The sequence below is a fragment of the Falco naumanni genome, chromosome 1, assembly GCF_017639655.2.
Source record: "Falco naumanni isolate bFalNau1 chromosome 1, bFalNau1.pat, whole genome shotgun sequence".
Taxonomy (NCBI): domain Eukaryota; kingdom Metazoa; phylum Chordata; class Aves; order Falconiformes; family Falconidae; genus Falco; species Falco naumanni.
The window spans coordinates 85,277,787-85,301,517 of record NC_054054.1 but is presented as its reverse complement, the minus strand read 5'-3'; the positions used below and the strand labels follow the sequence as shown (position 1 = coordinate 85,301,517).

Sequence of the window (23,731 nt, the reverse complement as noted above, 5' to 3'; positions counted from 1 at the left end):
GATTTCTGTTGTCATGACTGTGCCTTGCCAGACATGGGGGTTTGCCTGTTCCCTGACAGTGACGTTTGCTGTGCCTGCGGCCCATGGCACCAAGGATGGGGAACATAAGCTGCGTTTAGTGTGTGTGGCTGCAAAGACAGTCTAATAATGTGTCTACACAAGAAGTTTGCAGAGGCAGATGAGGTGGAAGACAAAGCCCAAGCAAGTGGTTTAGAAGCAAGCTGAGCAAAGATGTGCTGTGGTCTGGGAGCTCCAGTTTGTGAAATGGCAGTTGAACTGGGGAGGCTGAGAACAGGAGCCATGGTTTAGGAGGTGGGTAGAGAATGCACCTGGACTGACCTTACCAAGCTCTTGGGAAGACACACAGCATCTGTTCATGGGCACGTAGGAGGAGGTTCAATGCCGAGACTTGTAGTCAATGCAATGATTGGGCTTGTCAGGGAAAGAACAAGGTGAATTTGAAGGAGAGAGTTTAATAAACTTAAGAATCAAAACATGACTAGTAGATAAGGAAATTGCTGATAAATGCAAAGGGTAAGTTTGCAAGAGATTTTGACATGTTCCTTAAGCCCCATCAAGTCCGAATCAGAGCTATCAGGGCTGTTTACAGATGGTCCTGCAGGCAGAAAACCAACTCTGCACTTGGCAAGGCCTTTCTGCCCTCCCATTAGGTGTGCTGGGAAGAGTTTGAGTTTCCCATTGTCAGTCACCGTTAAGCTAACCCGTGACTTTGACTGTCTGAAAGATACCTGACTGTCAAACTGGTGATGGAAGGATTAGTGGGTGAGGAGTAGCAAAAGGAAGCTTTTCCATTTAAAATCACTGGATCATCAGGAAAGGTGTAAACAAACAGCAGCAGTAACCTTGGCATGTGATTGAATCACTCCGGCAGTGTGAATTTGACTGCCAGATGCTCATCGCAAGTCTTCGTATCATGGTTTGAACTTGCTGCTCCCTGATGATAGATTGAACAGAGATGACTAGCAAGGAGCAGGATAATTATTTTTTTTTAAACTAAAGTTCTTGTCACACAGAACTGGCCATGAGATTTCAGGAAATCTCGTTGCCTCCCTGCATAAATAAACTTGCTGGATACGTGAGCTGTCTGTCGCCTTGTGGTGGGGTAGCGGTTGGGTGTTACTGCCGTCGCTGACCTGCAAAGACGGTGCCTCGGATCGTGCTGCTGTGATTAGAACTGAGACAGGGAGGTCAAGAATAGTTCAGACTTATCCTTGTGCTGTTGAGGATGAAGTCAATAGGAAGTAAATATTATTGACTGCTGTTTTCATTCAAAAATCAAGATTCATTGAGGTGAATCTGAGGTCAATAGAAGCTCTCAAGGGGGAGGAGACCAATAAATCGTGACACCGAATAAAAAAATATTTGTAGTGCAGCTGATTTTGGATATTGAGCATTATTTGGTCTAGTGGGCTTTGGGGTTATTTTAGTTGTCCTGTTAACCAGATTGGTAGGTTGTACCACTTAAAAAGACTTTTAGTCTTACTCCCGTTATGCACTCTTAACTACAGTGGATTGAATTTCACCCACATGTAAGGAAATTGTAATCTAAGTTGGAAGGGATCTTTGGAATTCACCTGGTCCAGCCTCTGCTTGGAGCATGACCATCTCTCAATGGACACTCCGTATTCTTCTGTGTTCTGACAACCCCAGCCATGGGCACTTTACCCAAAGGTGTTGAGCCCAACAGCAGTCCTTTCCCCAGGAATGTTCTCGGCTCTCCTTGGGCCTAAAGAAACAACCAAGACAATGTGTGCGAGTGAAGTAGAAGAACAGTTTTAAAAGTGGTGAATATGCCATTGATTCATCATTACTTCTTAGCTTTGGAGACGAAATGAGCATGTGCAAATAAAATGATGATGAAGCTAGACAACTGGAACTTTAGAAGAAAATAGGCAAAGACAAAAGTTTGTTACATGTATTTGTTCTGTGCCTAGGGCAGAGTAGTCTACTGCTTGGGTAGTGTGGGACTGTGGTGTACCTCATTTAGGGTCATAAAATCTATGAGGGAATGTCATATGGTATGTTAATTCAGTGATGGGCTGCCCAGCTTCCCACTGAAGGGTGGAATATTTGGCTCTGCCTTTTGGGACAGCAAGAGTCTGTTTTTGGTGTTTGCTGAGGATTTGAGATGGTTTAAAGGAGCCTCATTCGAGAAGTGCTAGCAACCCTCTTTTGAAAACCAGGCCACCTAAGCAGCTGCAAGTGAGGCAGCCTGAAGCTCACTAGGCTATGGAAGGGTTGGCCGCCCTTAGATGAAAGGCAACTTTGTGTAGATCTTCATGGAGGGGGCTAACAGCACAGCTGTAAAGCACGGACTTCACAGGGAATTCTGGCTGGTTTTAAATGATCCAGCTTGGATGCTAAAGGCAGCGTAGCTGAACTTGAAGAGAGTTCAGGTAGGGCTAATTAGTCTTGGCTGTCTATTTGCCTGGGTGGAGCTCCTTCTCTACTTAAAACTTACCTGGGTGTAACTGGGTTCCCTTTATGGCATCACTTGGTGCCATGTAAGCGTATGGAAGTAAGACATGTTTACAGGGGATGAGATTATGTATTTTGGGGAAGGGGGCACAAGCAGAGACGGAGGAGGGAGAGCTTAAATTACAGTCCTTGGTAAGTGTGAGTCTTTTGTAGCATATTTTTAATTTAATTGAATAAGACCATATGAACTAGATAGTAATCTTATGAAAGATTTTACAGTTTCTTTTGGACAGTTTCCTGTTTTCTTACATGTTTGTGCATGGCCCTGATCAATGTGGCTGCATTCTGGGGCGGAGAGCTGTGTACCTTCTCTCAGTCCAAAGCAGGGTAATTTGATTAGACTGTCAGCTGGTCTAAATAGCTGTTGCTCCACTTGAAGTCAGTGGAGTTATGCCAGATTATACCAGCTGAGAATGTGACCATCATTTTTACTGAGTCACATTTCTAACCCTTGCTATGCTCTTAAATTCCTGAGCCGAAGCCAGCCCTTATGATAGCTGCAGGGCAGGATTTGCAGAAGCATCCAGCCTTGGCCTGACTCCGCTCCCTTGGCAGTCAGGGATTGTTTGTTGTGTTACTGCATCCAGCCCCAGAGTCAATGGGTTGGATTCAGTTAGGCTGCCGCTGCAACGCCGAGGACACAGCCCTCCAGCGAGGCGTATCGCTTCCAGCCCACGGAAATCGGCAGGGCTGGGCTGGTTTGCCGCTGCTGGAGGGTCAGGCCGTCAATCCGCTTGCTGTGTTAACAAAAGGAGGTTGTGACAAGGTAGTAAAAGCCGCTGCCTTTACCCCAGTAGTGCATTTCTTTCCCTCCCTGGAAGTGTTGGCTTTGGCTTCCTCTGGGATGGCTCTCGAGAAAGCAACGCAGCGCTGAAGAGAGCCTGGCCTCCTGGCTGGCTTCCTGATGGCCTGGCGGGTGTCAGCATGGCCTTGACATGTGCCACTGGAGCTACTGGGCGGGCACGGACTGGTGGGTGTGCACATGGCAGCCCTCTGGCTCTTTGGTGGCTTCCCAGTAGTGTGTCAGCCCTGCACTGGTCACTGCCCATGGCTGCTTGGTGTTCGTGCGAGGGGCAGGCGCAGCCTGTGCTCGTGCTGGGCATGCCGCGCTCGCACACCCTGCACTGCGCTTCTAGGAGGGTGGGTACTGGTTCAGTTTTTTTGCTTTTTTCGACTAGGGGATATTTAGGGTTTGGATGTGTTACTGCCAGTCGCTCAAAGCAGGAAGACGGACGAAGGGATGGCCTTCTGGGGCGCTCACTAAGGCGTTCGCTGCACGATTGGCAAGTCATGCAGGGATTTCAGAGGAGGGAATCGCTACCTGCACGCTTCTTCCTCAAACCTGCCTCCTCCCCAAACCTTAGAGAGCATCTAAAGGTGGCTGCCAGAGCAGCTGCAGGGCCAAGCACAGCCTTCCCCACGGGGGTCTTCCTCCCAGAGCAAGCTTGAGCCGGCGATGGGAGTTAAGGGCAGAGATGGGGCGCTTGTGTTGGCTGACTGCCGCTGCTCCTCCAGCTGGCTCCCTAGAAATGCCTCGCTTGCCAGCCTGCCTGCACGTAACCCTTGTCTCCCCTCCGACCTAAAGCATTTTGTGGCTTTTACCTCCCCCCCCATGGTGCTCTTACCTTCTGCTGCCTGGGGGGCTGGAGGTGCCAGCACAGCTGTGTCTTCGGCTGGGTGCTGAGGGGTTTGTCTGACACGGGTGGTGGTGCCCTGCCAGCCCCCCAGCCTCTGGGGGTGAAATCGGAGCAGGTCAATGCCCGCCACTTCAGGGGAAAACGGGAGCGGTTCCTCTGCAGCCGGGGGGGCTGCTGGTGCCTGAAGGAACTGTCAGGCTCCAAACAGTCAGTGCAGACCTCAGCATGCAGCTATACGTAACGCGCATACTCGTTCCTCTGATGCACGGGAATTCATGTGTGTGCCCGGGGATCCCACCATGCTTACCCGTTTGTAAACCCAGAACTGCTCTGCTTCACAAGCTGATTCTGCAGCATTTTGCAGGTCTAAGTTTGTGCTAACTTAAATTTTGTGAATTCCGGAGTTTCATGATTGTTTCATTACTATTTTCCAGTGCTTCTGATTAGGGACTAATACTTGATGAAGGCTTTATAACTGCTGGAGATTCACCCTGGTATTTATATGGCCTGATTCTGTATGAACTGGGGCAATATGAGAAACCAGGCTAAGCCCCGCGATAAGGAATACATTAAAGATGCTTTTCCTTTCCTGCAATTGCCAAACCCTCCAACCTGGGGTTGGACCTTGGAGCGAGTCAGATCTAGGGCACTGCTTTAGCAAGTCTTTGCTTGCAGCGTTGCGTTCCTCACCCCGGCAGCTTGGTTCGCTTTACTCCGCAACACGCCCAGCCTTGTTCTGCCACTGTTGGGATGTGTGGGATGTCTGCTGTGGGACAGGTGTGCTTGGGTTTGGGCCCTGCTCTGACTCAAATAGGGTTTGGTAGATCTAGAAAAGGGCCAGGACTCTCCTCTGGGGAAAGCAATAACTGAAGGGGATGCAACCAAGGGCTGTAAAATCCCGAGTGAACCAGGAAATCTGAACAGGGACTGACCGTGCGTTTCCTCTTCCAGGATGTGACTCGAGGGGTGTCAAACGGGGCTGTCAGGTGGCAGCTCGGAACAAACGAGAGCACCCTTCCCGCAGTGCACACCGGGCTTGGCCTGCCTTCCCGCAGGGTCTGTTAGATGTTGAGTGTGGCTCAAACAGCAATCGGATGAATTCAAGGAACAAAAGTCCATTGAGGACTATTAAATATAAAAGCTTTCATCAGCAGTGGCCATGGCACAGGCACACAGTTAACAAGTTCCAGCAAAAGGGGCTTTGGGGACCGCACTGACAACTCAGCTAACTTCATCAGGTGTCTGTCAGGCCACTGAGAGATGTTTCCAGTGGTAACCTACATAGTGTGTCAGCGACCCACTGCTGCTGCTCCCCTTGCTGCCTGCATAAAGGTCAAAGATAATGATTAAAAATAAATAAATAACCCAAGAAAAGCCCACTGCTTCCCTCTCAGGTCATTCAGGCTTGAAATAAATCATCTTTCTATTTCTGAAAGCACAGATGACTTAAGCCAAATTGCATTTGGAGCCATTATCCTTGCACTTATTTATGCTGTCGTGTCTTGCGCTAACACTTTGTGAAATATTTATTTGCTTCTGGTCTCCCGCAGCTTAGCTGTGGATTCATGAGGCTCTCGCGTTATGTCTCAATTCTGTGCAGCTGCATTGTGTCAAGGAAGGAGAAAATGAAGACTCCAGTCCGTGTTTTACATTATGACAGTGTACTGCACATCACCGCAGGTATTACCATTCGACAGGTGCATGCCTTGTTTGCATGTGTCAGGCACGTGGGTTGTGTTAGAGCAATAAAATGTACGTATGGTTACAAAACCCTATTGTCTGATGAACGCTTCTGCTGTATCTGCTTCCAGAGCTTGTCCTTGTGCTTGCTCTACACATCCTAAGTCTCTTGCATGAAAGAGTTTGAGAGGAGATGGCCGTATCCTGAAGGACACCAACACAATTTAGTGGTTCAAGGAATGCGTTAATCACAAATTTCAGATTGCAAGAAGTGCTTTCACAGAAAGAAGGTACCTTTATTTTTTATTCAGGACCAAAAGCGTATAGCCAGAGTCATCCCAGTAAGCATCTGAAATGGCTTCCCCAGGCACAGCACCAGCTTCCCTTGCCTGGGTTAGGAGGGGAGATGAGCTGGGGCAGTGCTCTCTGCAGCCCCCCTGGCGTTTGTGAGCCAGGAAGGATAAAAACTTTGTGCTGGACTTCCCTCCCCTTCCCTTGCTTTATCAGAAACACTAGTGCAAGTGTCTGTCTGAACCTCTGTAAGCTCAGCTGTGCTTGCTGTGTTGGGGTCAGGATGCTGGCTGGTGTGAGACGCTGAGGTGCAGCTCTGACACCCTGCCCAGGCAGCAGAAGTCTGCTGGAGAGAAACACTTCTCTTGTTTCCAGCTCCCAGCTAAAATCCAGACTAGCGGTGACTGGCTGTCATTTGAGTTGCACTGTTGCTCAGTGATTATAAAATGTGCAAACGATTCTTAGTCCAGTTATGGATGGATAAGTTTATCTCGTCTGAGAACCACCCACAGGGCTGGCCCCCTTCTCTGAGCAGAGCTGCCAAGGATTTAGCCAATTAGTGGCTGTAAACTGCCAGCATCTTTAGAAACACTGCCTAAAAAATGTCTGGGTTATGGCACGTGATTGTACCGCTCAGGAGATCATACTGCTGTAAGCTCAAGCTTGGCACTCTGATGTCAACACTAGAAAACCTTTCAGAGTCTAAATCCAGCTTTAGATAAATAGATTTTTATATATACACATATATGTGGGAAAAAAGCTGCTAAGCTGCTGTTGCCACTTCTTGCTGAATTATACCAACAACCTCCTTCTGCTGTTAGCTTTAAGTGACATTTGCTGTGTAAATGACACTGACATTCAAGATGAGATGTTGGCTTTTGCAGCGGCTTGCTAATTCCTCCTAGGGTCTCCCAGGAGAAGCACCCGCAGCAAAGAGCTGCTGCCTTTGCAACAGGTGCTGCTTTGGCCTCCCAGGACATCTGCTGCGCGGGGAGGAGAGCCTTGCTCTCACTTCAGCGCCTTGTGCCTCCCTGCATGTCTCTAGAAAACCTGGGGACACGTTGATTGAATCGTCACATTTCCACAACCAGCGAAGTGAACGCTGCTCACGTAGGCAGCGAAGGGCCGGGGCTGTGCTGGCGGTGTACGACATGTCTTTCTAAAGATGGAGCGGAGCTCGGTGGGTTGTATTTAGAGGATTGATCGTTTGAGGGATGGGATAAGGCAATAGCACTACCAAAACCTGCTGTACAGTGATTGCACACCGATCCTCTAAAGGATCAGAAATTTGTATTGGGTAACGCATAGCTTTGCCAGAAGAAATCTGGATTTACTTACTTATTTTTAACCGGAGGACAAACTTTAAAAGCTGTGAGCAGAGCTTTTCAAAGGACAATTGGGAGTTAGTCGCCTAATTCACTTTGACTTTCAGGGAGATCTAGCTGGTGAGCAGCTCTGTATGCCTTTCAGAATTCTCCCCTTAGTCTACATAATCTCTCTGTAACCCCCTTTTAATTAGCTTGTCTTTCTGGAAGAAGGAGAGACCAAGAAGTCATGTTCAAAGATTATTGGTCTATCTAGCAGCTGCTAGAATAGACCAGTTAATGCTGCAAAACCTTATTCCAGGTCCCAGCAGCATGTCTGGTCAGCCTCCCTTGTCTAATTTGGCTGGGAGATGTGAACTGCCCCCTAACTGTTGTCCAGACCCATTTCTAGCCAGTGACGCTCCGTGCTATAGCACCAGCTGGTCATTTATCCAAATAGCCTAGCTTGGAATCTCTTGGCAGAGCAAAATATTTGAAAGGGAGGGAAAGGAGAGACTGGGGATGCCACAGAAAATGAACACCAAGAGCATGTGTGTGCCAGGCAGAAGATAATGGTGCTCCCTTCGCTGTCCCGGGCACTCCTTCTGCAGCTCCTGCCGCAGCCATGCTCCTGCTGTTTGGGATCAAGAGAAAAATATCAGTCCTGCAGGCAGTATTTGAAGATACAACCTAAAGCTGTTTAGGAAAAAAAAAAAAATCAAAGTAATTTTAATGGGAAGCTAGGCTTCTCCAGTGAACTCTGGGTGTGGACAAGGAGAGGCTTTTGAAGCTACATGAATTGGTTTTGCATCTGTAGAAATAATAAATTCAACTCAGAATTGGTATAATGAAGTGTGAACATCGCAGGTAGGAGCCTGGTGGTTTTGGGCCCTTGAGGGAAAAATTGTGATATTGCCGTGAGGAGACGATTCCCTAAAGCAGATGGGGGAAGCAGTCCCAGGGGCCGGGAGAGGCTGAGAAAGGGGGAACTGGCGAACTGGTGGCTGGAAAGAATACTAGTTATTGCAGTGGGGAGAAAAAGCTGCCTTTATGTTTTCCTGTATTCTGGACCTTGCCTGGATAGAGAACTGAGCGGTGGTTGTGTATGAAGTTGGATAGAAACCCGCTCCATTTTAACTTTCATCCTGCCTTACAGGATGGGAGAAGAGAGAGAAGCAGGGACAATTGTGGGGGTGGAGGGAGGGGTTAAGTAGCTGTAATTTCTCCTGATTTTTTCCTGGCTCTTGCCATTAATATACTGTGCTCTGGTGACATAGAAGCTGTTATGTCGACCCCATTAACTGTATCACAGGTGACTGAGAGCCATGCGGTTGGGTTTTCGCTTGAGCTAATTTAGAGCTAGCAAAGATGCGCATGGGATACCCTTCTGGGCTTTTCTCCTGCTCATTGAGCTCTGCAGTTGTGTGCAAAATCTGCATGAATGTCATTCCAGCTTCCAAAGATGCACCATAATATTTTGAGTCTTCATCTCTGGTTTTGTGTACCAAAGGTTTAAGGTCCAATTCCTTACTTGCTAACCTGGTTGCCGGCGAAGACGGAACAGTCAGGCTGTATAAGCTCAAGTCCTGCAGTGGCGTACCCCTCAAGCAAGGGTCTGCAGGAGCTGCAGTGGAGTCAGCGTTGTCACTAAACGTAACAGCTCTGCCCTGGGGGATCTGGGTCAGCCTTCCCGCCCCCCCCCCCCCCCCCCCCCATGTTTGGGAAGCACTTTAGGATCCTTAAATGGTAGATGCAGCACAGCTATAACATAGGTCACAAAAAAGTTATTTTAGTTCTTCTAGTACAAAAGTAGTGAAGAGGAGGCTGAGCGCTGACAGCGACCACCCTGAAGGAGATGCTTCGGGTTGAACTGGCTACTGTCAAACTATTCGGAGGGGAGGGGGGGCGGGAATAAACTCTCCTATATCCTTGCTCTCAGCAAGTCCTTTAAAACACCACCACATCCTAAGTACATGAGCTAGAAAAACAGCTGCCTGCTCTACTCCTTCCCTGCCTGATGAGGTTAATAATAACTTTGAATGCATATGTACAGCATTAGCTTTCATGGTAACATGCATAATTCAAATCCCCCAAAGAACAGTAGAGCTTTGAGGAAGCAAACTTCCTTAATGTACTGGGCAAGGATCCAGCTTTTACCAGCTGTTGGGGGTTGATGTACAATTTTTGGTTAAGTGAATAATTTATCATGGATATTATCTGTAGCGTATCACATCCCGACAGTTTGTAGGCCTGTGCATATGGCTCTCGAGATGCCACAACACTGCCATATGCTTCATGGCCCATTACCACTTCAAACTCCCTTAAGATGTTTTCCCCTATGTTAAGCATGTTAGAAGTGCAGTGGGACCACTGGCTCCGTGCAAAGGCTGGCTGGAATCCCCACCCCCTGCATGAAAAAAACAAACAAAAAGAAGACCATTCAGACTGTCCACAGCCTTGTTGTCTTTTTAAGTAAGCTGCCTGCTGCTTCGTGATGCAGATGTGGATTATAAATTCTACAGAACACCTGCCTTGAACTCATCCCCAGCTACCCCTGTAACATGGTCGCGTTGTGTTATTACAAATCTATTTACTGTAGCTGCAATCTACTGTCTGCATAAATCACGGCTGCTTTAATCAGTTGCTGAGGCTGCTCTGCCCCTTGTATTCACAGCACCAAAGCAGAACTGGGACATGCAGACAGCCTCTGAGAGAGGTCTGTAACACTGTGTCCCAAATTCCAACTGCAGTTGTCCTATTTCTTGGTCAGGAGGAGGAATGCTGAAGCTGAAGAACTTCATAGTTTACATAGTGGCTACAGTGCAGGAGAGGGAGAAAACATCTGGGTGGTTTGTCAAGTTGGTTACTTACATAGGAAGCAGTTTCATATGATAAAGACTGAGTCAAGATTGAGAGCAAGCAGCTGCTTAGCTGTAATTATAGCTATGTGCCCGTCATAAGGACCACTGGAGATTCTTGAGCTACAGAATGTGCTGGGTTTAAGATCAGTGACTTCATGTCCAGGAGAAATATCTTTGTTCAGCTGCATCTTGAACTCTTGTGTGGTGCTACTGGTCAGTGGTCACTAGGCTCTCCATGGCTAGTGGTTGTAGCTTGCAATAAATGAAACAACCCCTGCATGAGACTATTTCACTTTTGGGTATCCCTCAGGGGAAAAAGTGCTAGAATGGGATCTCTCACTGATGCTGCGTGAATTATTTCCAATTCAATGTTATACGTGTTTTTCCTTCAGTAAAAGAAACTACTCTCTTTCCAAACAGATTGCATTTTTTAGATCTGTTGATTACTTTCCAGTTGTCTCCCTGTGAAAAGATTGCGTGCAGCTTTCTCTTGCGAGTCTGTTGCAATTAGGTTGCTTTGGTTGTGTGAGATGCCATTTTTTCCCATTTCCTGACTGGATTAGGTTTTTCAGTCTTTTTTCATTTTTTTTTCTTAGTGTGGGTATTAGTCTTTTGATCATCACTTCCTTATGCTTAAACACTAGAGACCTTGTGTGGAGTGGAACAGGAAAGGAATGTCCTGGTGGCCAGCACAAAGGTGATGGGGTTTAGGTGGCTGGAACACATCTGCTGTTTTGCCGACAATTGGCAACCTTGGGCCCTTCTGGCAATGGGAATCCTCCTTCCTCTGCACTTCAGTGAAAGGAAGGCAGCGTATTCTTCACTGAAAGGGTTGTCAAGCACTGGCACAGGCTGCCCAGGGAAGAGGTTGAGTCACTGTCCCTGGGGCTATTTAATGACATATAGATATGGCACCTGGGGACATGGTTTAGTGGTGGACTTGTCAGTGTTAGGTCAACTAGGTTGGACTTGATGATCATAAAGGCCTTTTGCAAACTAAATGATTCTGTCATTCTATGTTGATTACTGCTCTCCCTTCAGTTATGCAGGGAGAAACACGGAGGGCTGAGACCAGCTAACTCCTGCTTGGCTGCGAAAGTAAAAAGGGACCCAGAAGAACTGACTCCAACTGGAGGAGCTGGCAGACACCTCTGCTGGTTTTAAGGGCCATTCTGGCCCCCTACCTAAAATAACTGAATGCAGGTGAATTGCAAGGTGAGGAGCTAGGTTAATCCTGGCAGGATTGGACCTGTGCTTGGCTGAGACCTGGTCCTGCCGGAGCTGCTGCCAGGCCCGGGGTGAGGCCATGGTGCGGTGCCTCCACAGGGACCTTTCCTGGCTGGAATCGGCTTGGAGGGCACGTCACTCCACCACTAAGTGCCCTTGCTGCTAGCAAGGGGATGTTTATCCAGCGTGTTGATTAATCAACCTTGAAAAAGGGTCAAATGGACTTATTCAGGCGTCTAAGTAACCTTCATGGCAAAAATTACAAGGCTGTGTGTATGTTAAAGGGCTGTTCATAGCCCTGGCCTCAGAATAACGCTGTCTGGAGTCTTAAACTTTTATAGCATCATAGTCTGGATCTGACACCAGAACACTTTTTGTTTCTGAGCACACCCCAGTTCTGTCACGTTGCTCACCATGGCCATATGTAGGTGTCTTCCCTGAGGAGTCATGTCCTAGAGCTAGCAATCTGGAAAGATTTTTCTCAAATTCCCTTGGATGATGGTGTCCTGCCTCGGTCTGCTTGCAGTGCTGTGTTCTCACTTCAGTCCTGCTCCTCTCACCCTGCTGCTTCATGCCTCTCTGTTCTACCCCTCGTACTCTTACACAAGGGGAAATTTTAAGGAGTGTGCAGTGGGGTTAGTGGTGCGCTTTGCTTCCTCAGCGCTCCCTTAGATAACAAGACCTCCACAAACACCATGTCATTTTACACCTCTGGCTTTGGCGAACAGAAGATGACCCCCAAAAAATACACAACACACGCACAGAGCGTAAGGTACTGCTTTCTTCGAGCGTTTCTAGAAGGATTACACAGTGCTGAAGATAAGATCAATATTTAAACAAGAAGATCTCGAAGCCGATGTTCCTTTTAAGAAGATCACGCACCGAGCTGGATCACGAGCAGCGCAGTTCCGTCTCGGACGGGAGGGATTTGGCACTTGTCTTCTCCTATAAGCAGTGAGCCCGATACATCCCGGTGGAACTGGCACGTTAAAAGAAGCCGTGAGGTGGCGGCGGTTTCCCTTCACGGGTGGTGGCAACCGGCGGAACCGCTGGAGGCGCCAAGTCCCCGGCCGTCGCCTGCCCCCACTGACGGTGCGACAGTGACACCTGGTGGCCGCATGGGGGCGCTGCCGGGGCGGGCGCGCGGGGCTGCTGCCCAGCGTAGGACCGGGGGTTGCCCTCAGTGCTCCTATGCCAGGGGATTTTAACGCCTGATTTTTTTAATCCCTCCCACCTACCCATTTAAAAAAAAAATTGCAAGCTGAAACGTTTGTTTTTCAGGTTTGCGGTGCTGTTGCTGGGTTTCAGGGATCACAACGTCATTTTAGCTTCCGTAAAGCTTATATAAGCTTAGAAACACTTGGCTCTATGGCTAAATGGATGCCATCTACACCACAAACTAATACTTGTAGGGGTTTTAGCTTCTTTAAGTCAAAATTAAAGTAAAGGTAGTGTCTATGGGATTTCCAGCACCAGATTTATCTGATGAAAGCAGAAAACATAAGAGACAGAAGAGCCCGTATGCAGTCAACAGAGTAGAAACCCAGCTGTTCTGCAGGTTGATAGCGAGCCTGCTCTGACTGTATTCAGGGATTTGAAACTTAGAAAGGTGAAACTTTAGGTAAAGCATTCTTTAAAGGCATCGGTGCATTTTTTAATTTTTTTTTTTTGGGGGGGGGGGTAATGACAGTCAATTATTTGGCAAGAGGTAGAACTCAGAGGATGGATAAAAAGTAAGAAATGGTATTTGTGATGGTATCTTCTTGCTTCAAGAGGATGGGGAAGTTTCTATTTGATACACAGGGCCACCTGAAAGTAAGACAATCAGCTGAAAAATTTGGCTATTTCAGACCTGGAGGTACTCAGTAAGTATCTGTAGCCCTCAAAAGGAAGCATTTGTAAAAGCAGCTCAAGATGATGTTTGAGAGTGTTCCAGTTTTCTCTGTATATGATGGAAAATCAAATGCTCTGAGGACAATGACAGTATGTCTGACCTTCCTGCATCTTAAAAGTCCATAGGATCCAATGAGGATCACACAATATATTCATCATAGCAAACTTGACGATCTCAGTGAGAAGCAGTTAACCTTGGCTGTATAATTTGTTTTACAGGTCTGCTTTAGAATTAAGACTCCACCTTTTCTTATGCTTCCACTTGTAAATATAGTTCTGTCCTCTGCTGCAAGTGAAGAATTTGGAGTCTCATTAGCAATTGATTGCATTCGCTCTCTTGGAGAAAGAAGCAGAGAATGGATTTTAGCCACTTGCTTTAAACTCGAAGCACATATGTGGCTATAAAGCTACATAATGAGGTAAATAGTTGCTGGCATAAATGCTCTGGTTCCCTTTAATGAGAAAGTTTAAACTGATACAAACGGAGCCCTTTTATCTTTTTAGCCAGCAGGCAGAAAATGAAGTGGGTTAATGTCTTTGGAGGGTGGGCGAACTGTGTTATAAAGGGAAATTTTGATCAGGACATAGAACTTGAAGGCAAGAGGGACTGCTAGAAAAATGAGATGCATGGAAACGTGGAAGAAAAACCCCACAACTCCAAATGAAGCAGATGTCTTCACAGCAAAGACTCAGTTTTAAACGGGAGCTTGGTGCAGCACATTAAAGACTCATAAGCATTGTGGCTTCCATATAACACTCCCAGCCCTAGCTCTGTCCTCATCCAGGCTCCAAATGCTGCTGAGAGGGATTGCAGAAAAAGGAAAAAAATGTAAAGCTATAGTAAAAAATCATTACTGTGATGCTTTTTCTTCCCTTGGCTGGAGACGGGGAGGCAGTCCTACTGCTGAGCATCCTCTGGAAGAACGGTCCAGTGCTTAGCAGCCTAAAGGCAGGGCCTGGTGACAATATTGTCTTGCAAACAGGGAGGGGAGTTGGAGGAAGGCCGGAGAGTTGAGCTGGAGAAACAAGTGTTGAATAGCTGATGGACTTAGTGATGAACATACAGAATAAGACCTGGATGCAGATCTAAACACTACGATTCAGCAGTTGCACCCTTTCTAGGCTCAGCAGTTTTATAGTTTTCTACCAAGAGAGAATTTACTTACGGATTAGCGTCACCACTGAGAAAAGTTCCTGGCTATGGCTTTATTGGAAAGCTTTTGTTTTGAAAAGGGCAGCAGCGCTAACTGGGGATCTCAAAGGTTGCTGTACTGTGCAAGCTTTAGTTAGGCAAACACCTCCAGGTGTGATGTCCGTTATTTCCCAGCCTGAACTCTTCACTTGTTACTGGAAAGGAGTCTTTCTACCAGTTGCCAAAAAGAAATATCTGAGACTTAGTAGGGGAGGGTATGATATGGGACAGTTCTGTCCTTGAAAATCTGACCAATTGTGTCTGGAAGCCCAGAGGGAGCTGTGCTGTGTGCTAGATGGTGCTGGAGGGGATGAGGGTCCTTCAGGAGCCGCTCTCTTGTGTGGGTCCACCGAGGGGATGCTAAGCTTGGTTCCCCAGAGGTGCGGTCCCAAACCAGAGGACCCCTCCTGCGGGGCGAGCCCTGTCACAGCGCGGGTGGCCGCCAGGTGGCGCTGCTGCCCCGCGGGCTCGCTGCTGCGCCCGGAGCGCTGGGCTGTCATCCGGCTGCGCCGTGCGGAGAGCAGCCGCTGCTACATTAAAAGCAACAACCATCACTTTCACCCTACTTCAGTTTCTTGTTTTGCTTTTATTTTCTTCTCTAAATGTGAGGCAGTTTTAACAACAAATATTAAACCGAAGGGTACTTCTTTTCAGTTCATTCATTCTGTTTAATTTGGGATTTTAAAGCCTGCATTGCTTAAGAAAAATGAGGCTAGCAAAGCTGTGGCACCAGCACTGAGAATATATTTTGAGTGCCTTCACCGAGTTTTATTAGTAGTAATTATACCAGGAGTTTGAACCATGAAAAGTTGTTTTGAGTAATACAAAATGTGCCCTGCTGTACAAAGCTAAAAACTACACCTGAGCCACTAGAGAACTGGAGCATGCTGGCAGGGCGCTGGTTTATTCCAAGGGCGCTCTCCTCCCGCTGTGTTGTTCCTCTGAAGTCAATGGATAGGTGGTGATTTGTGCGAGACACACTCCAGAGTCTTACCATTGGAAAGGTGACTCTGGAAGAACTTGTTTCCCTGCCTTCATGGACTGTTAGCTTGAACTCTAATTTTAGTAATCCTCTAGGTTCCCTAGAGATTTAACAAAAGAAAAAGAAAAAAAAAACACAACACCAAAAACTTAAAAAACCCAAACCCCCAAACAAACAAAACCCAGCAGAAATCCTTAATTCCCCACATAGCTGTCCAGTACATCAATGGAGCTCGCTTACTTGTCGTGGGAGGAAGATCTGCACTGGAAGAGCACGCTTTGGAAAGCTCCCAAGCAAACAGCTTCCCAGAAGCCTGAGATGGCTGGCCTAAATTGTAACTCTGTCTCCTCTGGGTTTCCTTATCGTTCCCTGGTGAATGACATCAAAATCTTTTGGATTTCTCAATCATCTTTATGGAAGCCCTCTGTGATTTTTTAGGCCCTCTGACAAGAACCCTACCTGGTAGTGCTGAATCAGGGATATGCTCTGTTTCCCAGTGGAAAATAAGTAGCAAAACAACCTGTTTGCTATAACGTGTTTGTGACAAAGTGAAGCCCCTCACCAGTGAATCTGTAGAAGGTTGCAGTGGGGTAGCCCAGGCAGAGTCTGGACCATACAACCAAGCTGTTGTATGGTGTGTGGCTTAAAATTCTGGAAGATCCTGTTTCTCCGTCCATTGGCAAATGTTCAGCTGTCCTGGGAGCGTTTGTAGGGTCTCAGCAAGCTCTGCAATGTGTGGGCTTATACACAATTCCTAGAATTCATAGAACAGTTCGGGTTGGAAGGGACCTCTAAAGGTCATCTAGTCCAACCCCCCTGCAGTGAGCAGGGACATCTGCAGCTAGATGGGGTTGCTCAGAGCCCCGTCCAACCTGGCCTTGAATGTTTCCAGGGATGGGGCATCCACCACCTCTCTGGGCAACCTGTGCCTGTGTTTCACCACCCTCATCATGAACAATTTCTTCCTTATGCCTAGTCTGCGAAACTCTATTGGCAGAACTGTGTAAGCAAGTTGAGAGTTTGACCACACTAAAGTGTTCCCTTCCAAATATAAAATCTGCTTAAAGGTTTGTGTGGCCAAACTAAGTTGAATGTAAATTGCAGTGAACTTTTCTCAGAGGTCTTTGTTCTGCTTTTTGTATCACAGCATGTTTTTACTAAATACAAAGATACGTGGAGTTTTGTATGTAGCTCTTTCTTTGTGGCAGCTGTGAGCCCTCCATCATCCCATTCTGAAACATGAGCATGAGCTAAGGTACCAACGTCACCCCGGGTTATTATTGTATGTCAGCAACTCATTCCAACAAGAAGTTGTTGGATTTTTTTTTTTTTTTTTTTCTGCTTGGCTACTTGTTCGCTGTATCTGCGAGAACAGTCTCCTAAAGGCTCTTGGTCCTTTGTGGCAGGATGTCCAATGTTGTATGTTCCCTCTTGAACATCAGTGTGGTTACAGCCAGGAGGCCTCAACTGTTGCAGGACAAACAATAGTCCAGAAAAAACATTCCTGTTGATCTTGAGATCTGTAAATCTGCTGGCAGTGGTACAAGGCTTTTGGTGTGCTAAGACAATTTACAGCCAGAATAAGGCACCACCAAGTTGTAAGAGGGCTGGAAAGTACCCTCTTTATAAATGAGATTCAGGGCTTGACTTTGCAGAGATACAATTGCAGAAATCTGGCAGGGTTTGCTCAAGAGATTTTCTTCTTTTTTTTTTTTTTTTTTTTTTTTTTTTAAATTGTTAATATTGATCAGGAAGATAGTGATGGATTTCATAGCTTGGTGTTTTCTTTACATGATATCCTCATGACTAGTCTAGATAACAGGCTGCTTAATGTGGAATGATGAAATGCAAGCTTGAGCAGAGCGGTACTTCCAGGGTATCTGCTGAAAGGACTTCCCTTCAGCATCAGCCAGATGGACTGAGTGGATAGCACAGTTCAGACTCATAAACAAACTTGAGTCCATCTGGCTTAGAGATTAAATTCATTCCCAGCAATGTAATTCTCGCACCCATCTCCCTCTATGTAATGCATCTTTCTCTCACATGTGCACACACTCTGTTTCTTTCACTGACTTGTAAATAGAAAAGCTTTGCTGTGCAGCTAGCAAGGATCATACCTTCCCTACTCTTCCTGACCATGATTTTTGTGCTTCCCTGTGGACTGCGGGTAAAGGTAGGGGTTTGTGCTCGAATGTAGCATTTCCTACTTCCCAGAGGAGTGAGGCAGGAGGCAAGGAGAATTCCTTGCAGTTCAAAGCCTTTATATCTGGCAGATATCTCTAATAGGAGCCTGACGTTGAAAATCTTATTTAAGATCGGAGGGGGGAGGGGCGGGGAGGGGGGTTAGTTTCCTTCTTTTTTAATTTTCCCTTTCTTCATTTAAAGTTTTGCCACAGAGGAATTAACTTGAACTGAGCAAAACCTGGTTTTGATCTAGGCATAATGGAGATACTGGTCTCTCAAGGCTTGGTATAAGATAGGAAGGGAATGCAAAAGTACCTTGGTATCTGGTATGTCTCTTCTCCTTTAAAGGACTGATATATGAAGCTGGGAACTGATGGTGGACAGAGTTATAGCCTTTCCTCTAGGTGACGTGGAGCTACTGCATCTATCCCATGGCTCTGGGAGACATTCTGTGTACAAAGGTACCTAAGCAAACCGAGCTGGCTTTGTAGCCCTTTGCAGCTCCACAGCCAAGGTCCTCAGAGCCCCAGTGAAAGTGTCCCCTATGCTCTTTCTTCCCTGGCAGCAAATGGCCCATGTTTCAGTGCAGACTCTTCTCCCGTTACCTCTGCTGCTCTTTGCCTGCCTTCTGTTGTGGTTGCATCCTTGCAAGCTGCTGGTCCAAGGACTTGTGCAAAAGCTTTGGAGCCCACCTCCAAATTAATCAAATTAGTAAAGACGTGCTATTTAATGTCTTAAGATGTTGAAGTCCAAGTGAACCAAGTTAAAGGGGATTCACCCTAACAGATATGAGCGGGCAGGGGGAGCGAACCTGGAGTTAGTCTGCACCATTAACCTTTCCAGTCAGTACAGCCACTGCCCTAAAGGGATGCCTATACCTTCAGAAACAGAAAAGCCACTTTTTCTTCAGTACAGTTGGTCTTAGCTATGTTGTCTACCTCCTTTAGGGCTTTTACTCAGTCTTTCATTTCATACAACCTTTTGTTTCTCTTTCTGCCTTGGTTTTTTTCATGCACATACACACCCTTAAATATTTACCCCTTGTGCAGCTGAGAGCACACTTTGGGCATGCTGGAACTCACATCAAATTTCTGAGTTGTCACTGGAGAAACAGTGCTGCCATTAAAACAGAATGACTCACATCTGTTTGTGGCTATCTGTGGTCTTTTAATTATCTGGCTGACATAGTCCATGGGAGAAAGCTGATCTGCCTGGAGCAAGGTTAAAAATTACTTGGTGTTTTCTCTTTAAACAGCAGATTCCAAAAAAAGGAGAAAGAAGCAGGAATGCACTGTTATGACCTTAGCTTCTCGGTTCATATCCTGGATACATCAAATTGCACTGGTAGTGCCCTGGTCTCACTCAGCACGCATTTGATGAAATGCCATGTAAATTATTTAAGATTGATTTTAATCAAAGCCAGACCTTTGACAAGGCCAAAGTCATATGTATTGTGTTAGCTAGGTGGATACTACTTGTGGATTCATTGCTGTGGTTTTGTGCCATACCTCTTGGTCCAACTCGGCCCCCATCTGCATCGTTTTGGGAAGAGAAAATGTGATAAAATACATGTTAAATTTACTCCTAAACTCAGTCATGTTTTTTCTGCAGTCAACAGGAGCTCTGTACCTGCTTTCAGCATCCTGGTGTTCACAGCTTTCTGGCTTCCTGGTGATACCTGCTGTTTGCTGGCTGGAGCAGGGCATGCCTGTTGCTCTCCCTCTGCAATTCCTGCTCCATGTATTTTCACTGTTGGTTTTATTTCCTTGATGCTTTCCCTTATTTCTCTAATAATGCTTCTGTTCTCTGGATAGAAGTACTCCGTTTCTGTGAGAGCAGACAGACCTACTTCATTCTGAGTGGGAATGCTTGGAGGAAAGGTACTTCCATCTCACTGTTGATGGCATCTCTATATTTGCAACAGCATTGATTGTAGATCAGGATCTCTGCATATCAACATCTGTTTCCACCAGAGGACAATTTTGGAGTTTGTTTCCAAACAGTTTGCACTGGCATACTTCAGGCAAAGGTTAATGTTAGTTTCCAGAAAATCAGGCCTTTGGTCTTAGAAGCAGTAACAGCTCTGGATCCTCTTGGCAGTACTTTACTCCCCAGTGGATTCAGTGATATTGGCAGAGGTAGAAAATTACAGGTCATCTATGCAGGCATCTCTTGTAGTGCTTCCTGCTGTAGGTGCTTGTATAATGCTTTGGACCTCTGTGAAGTTTCCAAAGCATCTATAGGAATGGGAAGAGGATTGGGACCATGTCTGTTGCACTGCACTGAGAAACAAGCCTCTTGCCCCATTACTGACGTTGTCTGCGTGGCTGTCCCCTTTTTAACTATAGTAGGGAACTTTTACAGTGACCTGACAGAATCAATCACTGTGTTTGAAGAAGTAATATATATATTTATATAAAATAGAGAAACACATTTCAGTTCAAAGCTTAGCCTAAATAATACATTAGGTTTCCTGCCTAAGCTGTGGCTTGCCGTCATGCTGAGACACAAATGTGAGAGGGGGGGATATCCTATTATACAGAGCTCAGCAGGCTTCCATCTTGTTACGTATACATAAACTGAGGGTAGGTTGCCCCTCTATTCACATTATGAGGTGATTAGCATGTTGTTTAACATCAATTATGCATGTTCCATGTTTACAGACATGTTAAATTATGCAAGCTGTAGTCTTTAGACTTTTTATTTAATTTGTTAAGAGGAGGGAAAAGCCCAACAACAAAGGAAACCTTATAATTCGATGGCTTTCCCTCCCTTTCCCATCTGTGCTCTAGTTTTTAGTCTGGCCAATGTAAGAAAATGAGATTCTCCCCTATTTCTTTCTGCCATCGCTGCCTGTCAGGAACACGTGGCCCAGCTGCCAGCCTGGCACATGGGCTGGTGGCACCTGAGGTGGCTAGCTGTAGCAACAGCAGAAGGTGTCTGGAAAATGTCTTGTAGCAAAATAAAGGTACTTTGGCTGCAAGTTCTTTCTCTACTTTTCTGTGTAGTAAGTGTTGACTTAAAAAAATTTGAGTGTAGGTGGATCCAGAAACGTTTCCCTAAGAACACCTGCCTTGGGTAGCAGGCACAGACTGCACCTTGCCCTTCTGGGGCAGGTAAATTCAGTGTTTTGAAGCACGGAATACTTGAATTTATATAGGGTCTCAATCATTTGAACACCATGCTGTATTTAACAGTCTGGTCTCAGTACTGGAGGACACGACACCTTTCTACAAATACTCATCGGAAAGTGTCAAGATGTGTGCATTCACTAACTTTAACCTTACTGTACTTAGATCTGGTGAAGTAGGGACCTGACCTGTCCTCGGAGGACGTGGACTCTTTTGAGCTGCTGTGCATGTTTCCCTGATGATTAAGCGGTTCTGCTGGTGATCTTGAGCAGTGTTTCATCTGCAGGGAGAGGAATGCTCACTTCCTGGAAAAGCATGTTGGTTTGCAAACTCCCAGGAGGAGTATTTTTGCTTTTCAGCTGTTCACTGCAACCGAGAGTCTTTCAACTTCTGGAAAGACAAGCTTGGAAAGAGATTGGGGTGGGGGTAAATGCCATGTCTGGAAGAATCCATCCTCCCTGGCTTCATGTAGTCATAAAGCATGAAATACTTCCCTGCACAAATTTAAGACCTGCAGTAAAAATCACAAGCTACAGCTATGCTGTGCTTTAAGAAAAGAGCAGGAGGGCCCAAAGGCATGCTGAAGGTCATAGGTCCCTGCAATAGCAGGAGCTTAGTGAGGTGAAATTCCCAGCTGAGAACCTAAGAAGAGAAACACATTCTTAGTTCTGAAAAATCGCCAAAGGGCAGAAAAAAACCCCCACAAAATCTGGTGATGTGTTTTAACCCTTAGCATGCATACAAAATTAAGCAGCTGCGAATGCAGTGCATGCATGCTGTTTCATGTTGTTGGTGTGATCACGCACAATGCATCTGTGAAAGCAAAGCCATATGTACATTCTCTTTAAATCCTAGCCAAAGCAGTGACAAATACAATGCTGTGAGGATGTAATGTGACAGGTTACCAGCAGACAATGCTGCCTGCTGGGACCAGTGGTTTGAGCAGGAGATAGCTGGCTGCTACTCTCTTTAGCCAACCTAAGTGCACAAAGCCATCCCAAGAACATTAAACTAAGCTGTGAGGTTTGCATCCTGTGCTTGTTGCAATGACAAAGCAGCCCTTCAAACCAACTCTTGCTCCCGAGGCCGTGCACAACTGCTGAGCTGATGCTCACACCTGGACATTGTAGTAGGGCAGGTTTCAGAGCCTGACAACCAGGGCACGGCCAGCCACAGGGGCATCCCAATATGAGGCTCTTTATTAGTGTTATGGACATTAATGATTAATTATTATTTTTTTAAGGGGTAGGGGATCCATTTCATTTAGGACCAAACCCAGTTAAGACTGACCTTTGTTTAATTGTGTAAGACGCATCTCCCCAGGGTACTAGTATTAAGCAGGAGGGTTGGGCAGTCCAGTAAGATTCTTCGCTTAATATTTTGATACTACATGTTATTGGTAAACACATAAAGAAGAATGCGATGCTAACAATCTGCTTTACTATCAGCATAAACCCCAGAATAGTAATGGACCAAAAATGGAGTCTTAATGCACACAAAGAGCTCGTAATCCCAAAACAATCTGTATAACACCAGGGAGAGATGTCCATGTTGCAGGCTCTGGTTCATTAAGGAGAAGCCAGGATGTCCAACATAATTCATCATGGTCATAGATATTAAATGGGGAGCAGGATCAGCAGTGAAGCAGATCCAGAATCTCATTTTACAGCATTGTCACAGCAGCTCCTGACAGGCCACGTGTACATGCTGTGCAGCCGGCAAACATACACCTGTCTGGGTAATAGCTATATATAGAGATACACATAGAGAACATGCACGTGCATCTCACAGAAACAGATGGGAAGGCTCATAAAGTAAGTTTATGGAAAGATGAGATTAAGCTGGAGAGGCAACAAAATGCTCCGGGAACTTAAAAGAGAAATATATATTGGCAATGGGACAGTGCTTAGAAAGAACAGAAAAATCAATTATTGTTTAGCTGCAGTAGAGGGTATGGATCATTTAGCAAGAGCTTTTAGAAAATATCCTAAGAATAGTAACATCACTTGAAAGGACATCTAAGAAGCCAGTTACTCTGTGAGTTACAGTTCCCGATGACCCGATATCACCACCTGCCATACTGTACAGAGAGTGTATCTATTGAACAAAACCAGAGATGGATTAGAATATATCAGCGATTATTTTGCCAACGGTGAGGCATCTCTCAGGTTCTGGAGATCTAGGACCCTAGAATTTGTGCTTTATCCCCCTGTCGTTGTTTAACCTCGGCTGGCAACCAAGCACTACGGAGCCAGTTGCTCACTCCTCCTCACTCAGAGGGATGGCGAGGAGAATTGGAAAAGGAATGTAAAAGTCAAGGGTTGAGATAAGAAAAATTTAATAATTTAAACAGAATAAAGAGATAAGAACAACAATTATAACAATAACACTAACAATAATAACATCAAAATGAAAAAGTGGGGGAAAAGGGTAAAGCAAAAGCCGTGCACACAAGCAAAGCAAAGCAAGGAATTCATTCCCCACTACCCATGGGCAGGCAGGTGTTTGGCCACCCCTGGGAAGCCGGGCTCCATCACGCGTAAAGGTTACTCAGGAAGACAAATGCCATAATGCCAAATGTCCCCACCTTCCTTCTTCTTCCCCCACTTTATATACTCAACATGATGCCATATGGTATAGAATGCCTCTTTGGCTAGTTTGGGTCACCTGTCCTGGCTGTGTCCCCTCCCAATTTCCCATGCCCCCGCAGCCCTCTGGCTGGCAAGGCCCAAGGAACTGAAAAGTCCTTGATTTAGTATAAACATCACCCAGCAACAACCACAAACATCAGTGTCCTACCAACATTGTTCTCACATCAGAGCCAAAACACAGCACTGTACTAACTACTAA

General features: G+C 46.1%; 1 protein-coding gene and 1 long non-coding RNA gene across 2 annotated transcripts in view; one reads left to right on the top strand and one right to left on the bottom strand.

Moving 5' to 3' along the window:
- Window positions 1-23,731, top strand: part of GALNT9 (polypeptide N-acetylgalactosaminyltransferase 9) — a 323,797-nt gene that overhangs the window by 20,562 nt on the left and 279,504 nt on the right. The window lies entirely within an intron of this gene.
- On the bottom strand, window positions 9,086-23,258 carry LOC121092017. The gene is made up of 3 exons (XR_005829155.1): window positions 23,126-23,258; window positions 9,283-9,288; window positions 9,086-9,097 (listed from the first exon to the last, which is right to left on the bottom strand). It is a non-coding gene; the product is annotated as an uncharacterized LOC121092017 (long non-coding RNA).